This window comes from Onychomys torridus, unplaced genomic scaffold (assembly GCF_903995425.1).
Source record: "Onychomys torridus unplaced genomic scaffold, mOncTor1.1, whole genome shotgun sequence".
Taxonomy (NCBI): Eukaryota; Metazoa; Chordata; class Mammalia; order Rodentia; family Cricetidae; genus Onychomys; species Onychomys torridus.
The window spans coordinates 6,729-18,106 of NW_023411566.1; the positions used below are offsets into that span (position 1 = coordinate 6,729).

The following is an 11,378-nucleotide window of genomic DNA, read 5'->3' on the forward strand; positions in this document are numbered from 1 at the left end:
TGGGCTCCACAGACTAGGTTCCTTGGCCAGGAGATTGACCTATTCCCAATCAAATGTTAGTTCTGCACCCAGAACCGAGATTCTATTCTCTTGACCAAGGGCCCTTTTCTTGTAACAGGGCTTCATAACCACTTTTAAATTTTCTGTTTCCTAAGGCCCCCAGAATCACTTAGCATCAGAGATCAGAGCTCCCCAAACACTTTGGGCAACCTTTGCCTTCTGTCAAAGATCATACTGCTAAGAGTTGCAGAGATCCTTCTGGCTTTTGGTCAAGAAAGCACCTGGTTAGTTTTCTTTGGAGCTTTTTACCCTAAACTGCTTAGTCAATTTCTACCTCCATTTCTTTTGTTTGTTTGTTTTGTTTTTTGTTTGTTTTGTTTTTGTTTTGCAAGACAGGATTTCTCTGTTGCCAAAGATCTCTAATTGGCACTGGGCTTGCAATCTTTTTTCGGCACAGAAAAGACCAACAGAAATCTTAACCCACCCATAACTGGTAGGCTAAAGCAACTGAGCCATTCCCTTCCTTAATGAGCCTTACTGCAAATTGGAGTCCTTGTAAGATGGTGTCCTGAGAGCAAATGGAACTTGAGTTTGTAAATTCATAACTTTCAAAGCCAATTGAAATGTATATAACTATTGATTTAAATTTGTCATGCCCAATACAATGAAAAATTAATTAACTGTGGTAGCTACTTTTGCTGCCAGGGTCTCCACTGTGCTGGCTGTAGTAACCAATTATGAAATGGCAATCCCAGAAACAGTAGTAGCAGTGGTCATCGTCAGTGTTATAACAGCAACAATGGCAGCAGCGATGTCAAATTCTCTCCAGGAGCGTGTGGGTATCCATTGGCATGGACACAGCTCCAGGAACACAAACTGTCAAGGCCCATTATTCTTGATCCCAGCATGACTTAAACTGGCAGCTCTGCAAAAGAACAACTAAGAACCATAAAGGAAAAACAGGCAGGTCACAAGGAGCAGAACTAATGGTCTCCTAATGGCTACATTCAGACTCACAAATTTTAAGGTATCTTCAAAGGGGCTAAATGAATTTCAGGAGGCCAAAAACTGTTGCACAGAGCCACTCCTGAGAAGTCGGTACTGCTCCAGCTTGAATGGGACTGTGCGAATAAAAATGCTTAGCTGGCATGCTACTGTTAATAAATGGAGGTCAGTGATCTTCAGTGTTATCCTTAATCTCCTAGGTGTATGGAGATACTTGAAAAAAGCAGTTACCATACATTACCTTCTGGAGAATCCAACCACATGGCTGCAGTTCCTAGCCTTACGTTAATGCTTGCCAAAGATGGCCCTATTGTGCTTTCAGTCCCCATTGGCATTGGAAGGGGAGAGTGTTTCACAAAGGCCCAATAGGTCTCTGCCATGTTGAGCTTCAGCTGCAGCCACAGGGCACACTCAGTGCTCAGAAACCCAATGAGGAATTTCATTGTCCTGAGGAGAGACATAAGCAGAACTCCGGGCCCACACCAACACCAGATTGGTTCTCCTACAAGTGTCAGTAGAAAGATCCTTCCATCGCTCCAGAGGGTGATTTGCAACAGGAGCCCTCTAGTGCTTATCTGTAGTGGATATATTAGTATATTATATTGGTATATTAGTCCAGGCTGGCATCTGTGGTCTCTTAGTGTCTGTGTTATATCTGTCCATGACCTTCTGGCTTTCAGAGTCTCCATTGACAAGTAGGGTGTTATTCGGATGGGTCTGCCTTTATAAGTCACTTGGCCTTTTTCCTTTGAGGCTCTTAATATTCTTTATTCTGTATGTTTAGTGATTTAATTACTATGTGGCAAGGGAGCTTTGTTTTTGGATCCAGCCTATTTGGTGTTCTGTAGTTTATACCTAGCTCTCTGGACAGAAGGAAAACACACGTTTTTAACCCAAATCTTTAGTTCTTGCTAGGACTCAATGGTATGAGTCCACTTCTGCTATTTTACAGATACTCATCACCTGCTTTGTCCATGATACAGACTTCAGTACAGATTGGTAATGTTAATGTATCTAAAACATTTATGTCACTTTGTAAGATAATTCATAGAGGTCCTAGAGGATTAAAAGAGTCATAATACTTGGATCCACTTCACAGAGGTTGGAAAGACTCTAGATAAGTACAGCTTAAACTTTGCCCACTTGTCTATTCCTAAGGATGGTATTTTTCTCTCTCCTGGTCTTGGGACTCCTGCCCTTCCCAATTACTAAGACTATGGGCCTAAACGTTCCAAATAAGTTCATAAATTTTAACTTCTGTTCCTAGTTTAAATTTTTCTCAACAGGTTTCCACTTGGCTGGCAGACACCTCCAAGCTTCAGTTGCTGAATATACTGCTCCAAATGACTGTGAGCTCTGGACTTGCTAAAAGCTGAGGTGGACCGGCCCAGCCAATGTGATTGTTCCCTGTCTCTTCAGCTGGGTCAGATGGCTACATGCTTCTGATAGATGCCCCATTGCCTAGGCTTTGACTAGCCTTTCAGCCTTTTGGGGACCCTGACAATGGCACCCCAATGCCAGCTAGAAGCAGTTCCAGAAGAGAATACATGTCCCATGTTCCCTGTGCAAAATAGTTGAAATGCTGGGTCAAAAGGAAACTCCCTGGCCTAGGGGACAAAATGGCTAACTATAATGCCCTTTGATATACCAAGAAAATAGGTTCAGAATTGCCAATGGATAAATCTATTAACTAAAATGGTTCTGCAATAATATAAGACACTTGACCTTCTTTGTGCAGAACCAAAGAGGTATTATGTGGCCTTAAAAAGTTATTATTCAAGATTATAATTTGGTTGTACTCAACGATCAGAACTACAGGGCCTTAAGAATGGCAATAGATACAGATGCCACTATCCTAGAAAAATTCATTAGCTAATAGTCTTAGGTACCAATACCCTTAAACCCCTGGGCAGATAAGACTCATGATTGAGTCCTCTCATTGGTACTTGTGAAGGAGGGAGTGTGAGGGGGGCCAAAACAGCTTAACCACACAGCTGCCATGACAGGCTTAGAGGCTCAGACACCTTCTGGCAGGCAACACCTGGACCTAGGAAAAGCCATAAGCTGACCCCACCCAGGGAGAACCTGCATCTAAGGGGACATACCTGACATTCCAAACATTCCCTATACCCCTAGACAAATGTCAGCCAATCAGGGTCCTGAACCCTGGAAAATCCCACCCTGGTGGACTCAGGGCTCTCTGCTCCCACTGCTGCATCAGAGTCCAAGCTCTAAGCTTGAAAATAAAGGCTCTTTGCTTTTACATATGGAAGTCGGTCCCTGTGGTGGTCTTTTGGGGGTCCCCTCAATCTGGGCATAACAGGATGAGAAGAAAAAGAAAGTTTGGGATCAGTAGGTCTTGCATAAGCTCAAGCTTGTCAGAACAAAGTTCTGGAATGGAGTCATGTGAGGAGGATTCTGAGTATTTGAGTACACTCCGAGAATACAGTAAAGAGTCTTATGAACTTTCTTCAAAACATGGAATTATTCTTGGAATGTGTTTTTGTGCTCCTCCCAGGTGTAAAGGGTAGGAATAAGTCTACTTAAGATTCTCCAGTATGGCTTGGTGCTGTTATTCAAATAAATGTTTATGTGCCTATGGAAAACATCTTTTTGCCATGTGTGACATGTCCTTGTTATTGTATAGAGCCTGAAATCATGAGAACTTTACTCAGGTGACCTTTCTTTCTTCCTTTGCTGTGAGACATCTTTCTGTACACTGTGAATATGTGTTGCTCTGACTGGTTGATAAATAAAGCTGCATTGGCCTATGGCAGGGCAGGATGGAGCCAGGTGGGAAAATCCAAGAGAGAAAGTGAAAGGAGAGTAAAGGGAGATGCCAAACCGCCATCCAAGGAGCAACATGTAATGGGATGCAGATGAAGCCACAGAACACATGGAGATACACAGATTAATAAAAATGGGATAAAATGATAGAGCTATCTTGCCAGAAGCCTGCCATAGGCCATACACTTGGTAATTAATATAAGCCTCTGAGTGATTATTTTATAAGCAGCTGTGGGACCTCAGGGCTGGGACACAGGAAAACTTCCAGCTACATCCTGTTTTTTTTTTTTTTTTTTTTGGTTTTGCTTTTAGAAAAAGGCTTTCTTTGTGCAGCCTTGGCTATCCTGTGACCTTTCTTAACCCTCTGACATTATATTGTCAGGGGTCCTGAATAAAGTTGACTGTTGCATTAGATTTCAGTCCACCTAAAATATCAGCTCCATTGTCCCAGGTCTCACTGCCTCCAGAGCAGTGGCAGACCTCCCCCCTGACCACGCCCCCAGTCCCTGACTGGGGGATTCTATGCGGGGCTCCACCCTGACCACACCCCCAGCCCCTCACTGGGGATTCTGGGCAGGGCTCCACCATGACCACAACACAGCCCCTCAGTGGGGGATTCTAGGCAGGGCCTCTACACTGACCACACACCCAGTCCCTCACCTCCAGATTCTAGGTGGTGGCTTTACCCAACCTGCAGCACTATTTCCTGGTTTCTTTAAATATCACATCATACTCATATTTATTGCCATAACTGTGTTTTGGGTCCAGAATATCAGACTGTCTTCTGAACTCCCCTGCCCCATGCCTGCCCTCAGCATATGTCCCACACTGGTTATGTCTCCCTCTTGCAGTGAGCTTATATTCCTGGCTGGACGGTTGTGATGTAGGTGACAATATTGTTAGTTGTAACATATCAGATGGGGAATGTTGGTAGCCATGGAGTGATGGGTCAGCTGGGCACCATTGGTAAGGTCCCAGGCTGGCCTCCCAGTGCATGATGAGTCCAGTTCATCACCCTGGGGAATGTGGAAGGTGGTCTCTGTAGCTTCAGCTTGCAGAGGTGAAGGATGGAGACTGAACAGCTGAGCTGTGTCCTCAGCGGCCCTGAGCCTGCAGCCGCTGCATCTGCAGGATCTGGCTGAGGATGTACTGCACGTCCTCATCCATCTCCCCCTGTGGTGGGGACAAAGGCAGAGGCAAACCCTGGTGCACTGGTTGGGTGCTCCCCTGTGCCCTGGAAATCCCCCTACTCAAACCCAAGGGAGTCAACACTTCACGAGACAGGTCTATACACAGAGATGTTCCCAGAACCCACAAGCCTGTCCCAAACAGAAGGGGAAACTGAGTTGTCCTCTGACCTCCACACATGCATGCCCCAGACCCCAACTAAAGAAGAACAATTAACTTAAAAATCTTCTAAAAGATCCAGATGGGAAGTTTGGGTTGGAATCTCAGTTTATGGTCCATTTAGTGGCGTGACCTTGTGTGAGTGGATTAGCCTCTCTGTTCCTGTTACTTCCAATGGATAATTAGAGAGAACAGTGAGCGAGCCACACCAGTTACCATGGTTACAACTGCCATTTGGAGCATCTTCTGTTTCTCCCTTTCCCATGTGATAAATGGACTGGTGTCACATGACAGTAGGGCTAGAAGGTTCTTCAGTTCTGGGTAACCTCGGCTGAGTGGGCCCCAACAGCGAGCAGGAGGGAACCCACCTTCTTGTCCTTCTCCTTGGCCTTGTCCAGGGCCTCCTGGGCAGAGCTCTGGGCCTGGCGTGCCCTCTTGGCCTCTGTACGAAGCCCCCGGAGTTGCTGCTTGGCCGTGGCCAGCTGGGCCTCGGCCGCGTGCCTCTTACTCTTCATAAACAATGCCTCACGCTGCACCTGTAGCCCAAACCCACACGTGACTCTTGGGACATTTAGACCCCAAAGAGGCTTGGGTCCTGGGGCTCTCCCCACCCTTCCATGCTGAGCTGATAGCTTTCCACTGACCCTAGGAACATTCTGGTCCTGCCATGCACCTCTGGTTACTAGCTGTGTGTCCCTGGACAGGTAGGTAAGCCTCTCTGTGTCCTAGCTTCCACACTCCGTGGTGCAAACTGAGATCCAGGTACTCAGGGGGCTGAGGCAGGAGGAACATGAGTTTGAGGGCTACATGTGAGTTCAAGAACAGCCCAGACAACTGAGAGAGACTGCCTCAAAACACATACACACTCTCCCCTGTAAGGAAGTTTTTGTTTGCATTTTGTTTTGTTGTGACAGATTTCCGTGTGCAGTTGTGCATCACCAAGTCTGCTACATCAATGTTTTCAGCTCAGATGGGTCTCAGTGGGTAAAGTGCTAGCCCAGCATGCACTAGGCCGCTGTATAAACAGGTCGGGGTGAGACCTGTCATCCCTATAATTAGGAGGTGGAGGCAGGAGGGTCATGAGTTCAAGGTCAGCCTGGACTACTTGAGTCTCTGTTAGAAAAACAAAACCCCAAAAATCAGTAAGAAAGACAAGGGCTCCGGGGATGGCTCAGCTGGTAAAGGCACTTGCAGCCAAGCCTGACAGCCTTGGTTGGGTCCTCAGGACCCACAAGGTGGAAGGAGAAGACTGGGTCCCACAGGCTGCCATCTGACTTTTCCACCACACTGTGTGTGCACACACGTAAGAACAAATTAAATCAAAATGGAAATACTGAGGGCTGGAGAAATGGCAAAGCCGTTAGAGCACCAACTGCTCTTGCCACAAGACCAAGGCTGTTCCCAGCTACAGCCACATTGACTGACTGGTCCAAAGCACTGCTGCATCGACTCCTTCTGGCCTGGCGGGTACTGCACTTGTGCAGAAGACGCCACGTCTAGGGCGGAAATACACCGTAGGCGCTGACACGGCGCACCTGATACCCACGTTGCCTCTGCGCCACAGCCCTGGTCCCTGTCTGCTGGCACTCAGGCGCTGGCTGATCTGCTGGCCCCCCACATGACCTCTCCAGCAGCTCCTGCTGGTGAGTTGAGCCACCTGCCTGAAGGATGCCACCAGCGGCAAGAGCTGACAAACAGCCTCGGCTGGCAGGTAGGAACTGAGTCGGGCTGGGAGCACACACCATCAGGGACAGGGGTCAGGAGCCATTCAGCGGGGTACCTAGCACCGCCTCGGGCAAACGTGGGCACTCACAGTGCCCTGGCATCACACCCCTCTGTGCAAGGTCATGACTCTGCCCTCCCCAACCCCTCAGAATCCCAGATGGGCAACAGTGGGGTTGGGGGTGTCAGAACTCACCTGGAATGTCAGGCATCTCACCCTCCTCATCCTGCAGGGTGGCTAAGTCATAGCTGGTGTTCTCTCTCTCATTCTAGGTGTGTGGTTCAAAGTCGACCTTCAGGTCCTGCCCCTTGATACCCCCATTACCTCCAAAAACTGGGGTGTTCATATATCTACACAGCACCCTGGAGACACCCAACTGGTTGGGGCTTTACTCACTGAGCATCTAACATACCCTTCCACATTCTACTGAGATGCCAGTGTGAACCAGGGCCTTTGCACATGCTAGGCAAACACTCACCACCGGGTGACATTCCCAGCATATGATCAAGGCTCTGGGTTTGAATCCCAGCACTTACCCAATAGAGGACCATCTCTATGCATGTTTGTGTAATTACTCACTTATAAAGATATTTTATCACATTTGTGTGTGTGTGTGTGTGTGTGTGTGTGTGTGTGTGTGTGTGTCTGCACAGGCATGCACACATGCCACGGTACATAGGTGGCAGTCAGAGAACAACTTGAGATTTGGTTCTCTCCTTCCATCATGTGGGGAAGTGAACTCAGGTCAGTAGGGTGAGCAGCATGCCACATTATCAGCTAGTCTATCTTGCTGATTCTAATTGCACATTTTGAGCAGTATATGGGTGTAGGTTGGAGGGATGTGAACTGTGTATGATTGGAAGATTTATACCTGTGGGGCATGTGGAATGCAAGTGTCAGTGAGGTGGCCATCTGTGCATGTTTGGAGAAATCTTCATAGCTATGTGGGTTTGTGGAAGTCATGTGTGGCGGGTACATTGTGGATGCACCATGGTGTCTGGCACTTCAAAAGATCCCACCTAGCCGGGCAGTGGTGGCACACGCCTGTAATCCAAGCCAAGTGGGTCTCTGTGAGTTCGAGGCCAGCCTGGTCTCCAAAGTGAGTTCCATGAAAGGTGCAAAGCTACACAGAGAAACCTTGTCTCGAAAAAAATTTAAAACAAACAAACAACAAAAAAAGATCCCACCCAACACTGAAAGAGATTCGGCCCCACTTGTCAAGCCTCGCCCACCCATCCTGGCTCCACCCACCCCTGCCATGGTCCATCCCATTCCTGTGCAGTGATCCTGCCCCTTGCCCCTTCCCTGCACTGGGACCACACTTTCATAATGGCTCTGTCCTTGTCCTGAGACTTTCCACACACCTCTACTCCCATTCCAGACTCCAACCCCAACCCAGCCTCTGGTCCCTCCCCCAGTCTTTGACCCCATCCTGTCCAGGTTCTCACCCTATGCCCATAGCAGCACCCTAACCCCCGGCCCCGCCCTCCCGGGCTCCAGCTCACCTCCAGCAGGGACAGGAGGCTCTGCAGGCTCTCCACCTCCTGGCCCAGGCTCTCCTTCTCCTCCTGCTTCTCCACCAGCAGCTGCTCCAGCTCCTGCACCTGCAGAGGTCAACATCAGCACTTCAGGACCTGACGATACAGAACCTGAAGTTCCTGGAACCTGGGATCCGAGGACCCTGGACCCTCCCAAGCACTGGCTCTCCACACCTACCTGCCTCTCCAGACTGTGCACTGAGCTGGCCTCTGCTTCCAGGGGCTGCAGATAGAAGTGGTTGGGACTGGACGGAGCAGGACAGAGCTGGATAGTCATGCACCACCTAGTGTGTGGCTGCCATGACTTTATTCTCCACATACACTGAGCACCTACTGTGTGCCACTCTGAATGACCTGTCCATGCTGTGTGCCAGACCCCATTCTGTCCTCTTCCCATGCACTCAAGGTGTGTTAGCCCAGTGCCTGCTCCATAGCAGACCCTGATCCAGGCCATTCATTTATTCACTCATTCATTCATTCACTCATTTATTCACTCCTAAACACAGGCCAGTCATTCATCCAGTATTTATCCTCTCTGAGCTTGGCCCCTTCACCAGAGCCTGCCCTCAGGGGCATGCCTTTGAGTGGTGGAGCGCTATGGTGGAAATGAGGGAAGCTGAAAATGAGGGTACAATTTTAAATAAGGTGGGCTGGGGAGGTGTCAGTCTGTAACAAGCAGAGCCTGTGAGGAAGGAGGCCTTGGGGACAGCCAGGCAGACAGCAATTCTCTACTGCAAACACCATGTGCAAAGGCCCTGGGGCAGGACAGAGCCCACCATGTGGGAAGGCCAGTGAGGTGCTGAGTGTCTGGAGCTGAGGGAGAAGGAAGGGGAAGAAGGTAGGAATATGGTGTCCCAAGGAATAGCTTCCCCACGCTCAGACCACAGGCCTTGCAGCCTCCTAACCTCCCTTCTCCTCCATTCCTTGTTCTGTTCCAGTCCCCTGATCTTCTGTAGGAGCCGGCCTCTCTCTTGGCGCAGATGTACAATCTCCTCATAAGCATCCTGATCGTCCTGTCTCCTCCCCACCAAGGGAAGCCACTTTAGGTGAGGTCTCCAGGGATGCACCATCCTGAGTGTGAGGCAGAGCCCCCTCCCACCCAAGGCCAACCTCATCTCTTACGGGAACAGGTGTGCTGGCTGGAGGCTGGGGTGCCTTTCGCTTCTTAGGGGCCCCTCGCTTTTCACGGCTGGACACTGAGTTCTGGTGTGGGCACAGGGGGATGGATAAAGGACATGAGGCCTGTGTCAGGATCTATTTTGGGGTCCCACAATAACTAGCTCCCCAGCCATCAGCAGCCTCAGCTCCCCCCTGACGTCCTGTGATGGACCCCGAGTCCACCCTATTCATCCCATCTCCCACTGTTCGCTGAGGTCCCTTCCCCGGGTTCTACTGTCCTCTGTCACATTTTCTATCCCCTATGAAGCCTCAGACACAGAAGACCCGGGGCGGGGCAGGGAAAGTGGCCAGTCTTTTCCTCTGTCTGAATCAGCTCTTAGCAACTCCCATCCAGGCCCCACTGTCCCGGTGTGTAGGACTGCCACTGGGTGGCAGCAGATCCCGGAGTAGAGGTGACAGAGTTTCTGTCTCTTCCTTGGGGTGGAGTGGGAAGGGAGTGTGTACATAGGGCTGGGACTGTCCCTCCTTCCTTCCTGATTCCTACCTGAGAGGAGGCTTCTCCGGAGTCATCCTCTAGAGAAGCCAGCAGGGAGGGAAAGCAGAGTCAGGGACCCAGTTCTGTGTTCTCAGCTCCAGGAAGGCTGCTGGCCAGCCCAGGGTACTCAGAGGGCTCTCTCAGCTTCCCAAGCACTAGTGCGTTTGTTGTTGTTTTTCTGAGGGGGAGTCTCACTCTGTAGCCCAGGCTAGCCTCAAACTCAGATCTGAGTGCTCTGGTCTGGTCATGCACCACAAAACCCAGCCTCTGAATCAGGGACTCTAAGGTAGAAACCTACAGAGGTGGGATCTGTGTGGGGAGGGCAGTGGATCTTCCAAGTTGGGAGGAGGGTGGTGTGGGTTTTCACCTGTTTGGAAAGGCAGTCTCCATACTAAGGGTGACCCAAGAAATCACAGTGGACCCTCAGACCACTCTTAAGTCCTCTGGGGCTCCTAGAAACCGGCCCTGAGCAGGGGAAACATGAAAATTTTCATGACCCTGCAGATTGGGATACTTTGAAACTATCAGTAACAAGCAATTAAGGGGATGACCAGAAACTGCCTAGAAGGAGACGGGGGATGGGGGATTGCACACCACTGGGAGGTGAAGGGCGCTGCGCAGACTCCTGTAGAAGCTGCAAGATGAGTTTGTCCCTGGTCAGGGCTCCATAGTGAGTGGCTTCCTGTCCCAGTGCATCAGTGATGCCCAGCTGGGCTCCACCCTGCAGGAGTACTTCAATGGTCTCGGGGCTGGCCCCTTCACATGCCAGCATCAAGGCTGTCCTGTGGGGGTAAACGGCTGCTGAGGAGGCAGAGGTTTGTCCCCAACCCCCTGAACCCTTCTCTACACCAGGGCCAGGAAGACTAAAAAGAGGCTTCCTAGGTCCCCAGCTCAGAGAAGTCCAGATACCTGCTCCAAGTCACACAGCATAGGATGGAAAGGTTGGGAGGGGAGGTGCGCAGCTGCCTTGCAGGTCCTGGTCATTTGCTGCAGCCCCCTGCTGTAGGAGGAGGAGGCACAGATCTGTGTGACACATCTGAGCTGCTATCATGAGGGGCGGGGGCCTCCGACTGGGAAGGAGGATGAGAAGGCATGAGTGACAGCTGCCCTGGAGTCTCACCCCAGGTTTTGCAGGTGATGTCTGGGGACCGGACCATGCTGGCCACCAACTGCAAGAATAGTAATGTATGCCCCAACAAGACCCCAGCAGCTCACCCTATCCCGCGGGTTCTGATGTGCCTTGAAAGAGCAGAGCAGCTTTGAGCCGGACAGAACCACCAGCCTCTGGGGAAGACAGAAGAGAGAGAGAGCGTGGAGATCCTCT

The 11,378-nt window shown here is 50.1% G+C and overlaps 2 long non-coding RNA genes across 4 annotated transcripts; both read right to left on the reverse strand.

Moving 5' to 3' along the window:
• Positions 1–7,062: 7,062 nt before the first annotated feature.
• LOC118575221 lies at positions 7,063–8,620 on the reverse strand. The gene is made up of 3 exons (XR_004943850.1): positions 8,579–8,620; positions 8,368–8,466; positions 7,063–7,130 (listed from the first exon to the last, which is right to left on the reverse strand). It is a non-coding gene; the product is annotated as an uncharacterized LOC118575221 (long non-coding RNA).
• A 762-nt stretch (positions 8,621–9,382) lies between these two features.
• On the reverse strand, positions 9,383–10,727 carry LOC118575222. Of its 3 annotated transcripts, none has more exons than XR_004943851.1 (4): positions 10,649–10,727; positions 10,064–10,092; positions 9,523–9,603; positions 9,383–9,413 (listed from the first exon to the last, which is right to left on the reverse strand). It is a non-coding gene; the product is annotated as an uncharacterized LOC118575222 (long non-coding RNA). The 3 variants fall into 3 exon arrangements; XR_004943852.1 differs by having other exon boundaries at positions 9,389–9,417; XR_004943853.1 differs by having other exon boundaries at positions 9,390–9,420.
• Between the last annotated feature and the right edge of the window lie 651 nt (positions 10,728–11,378).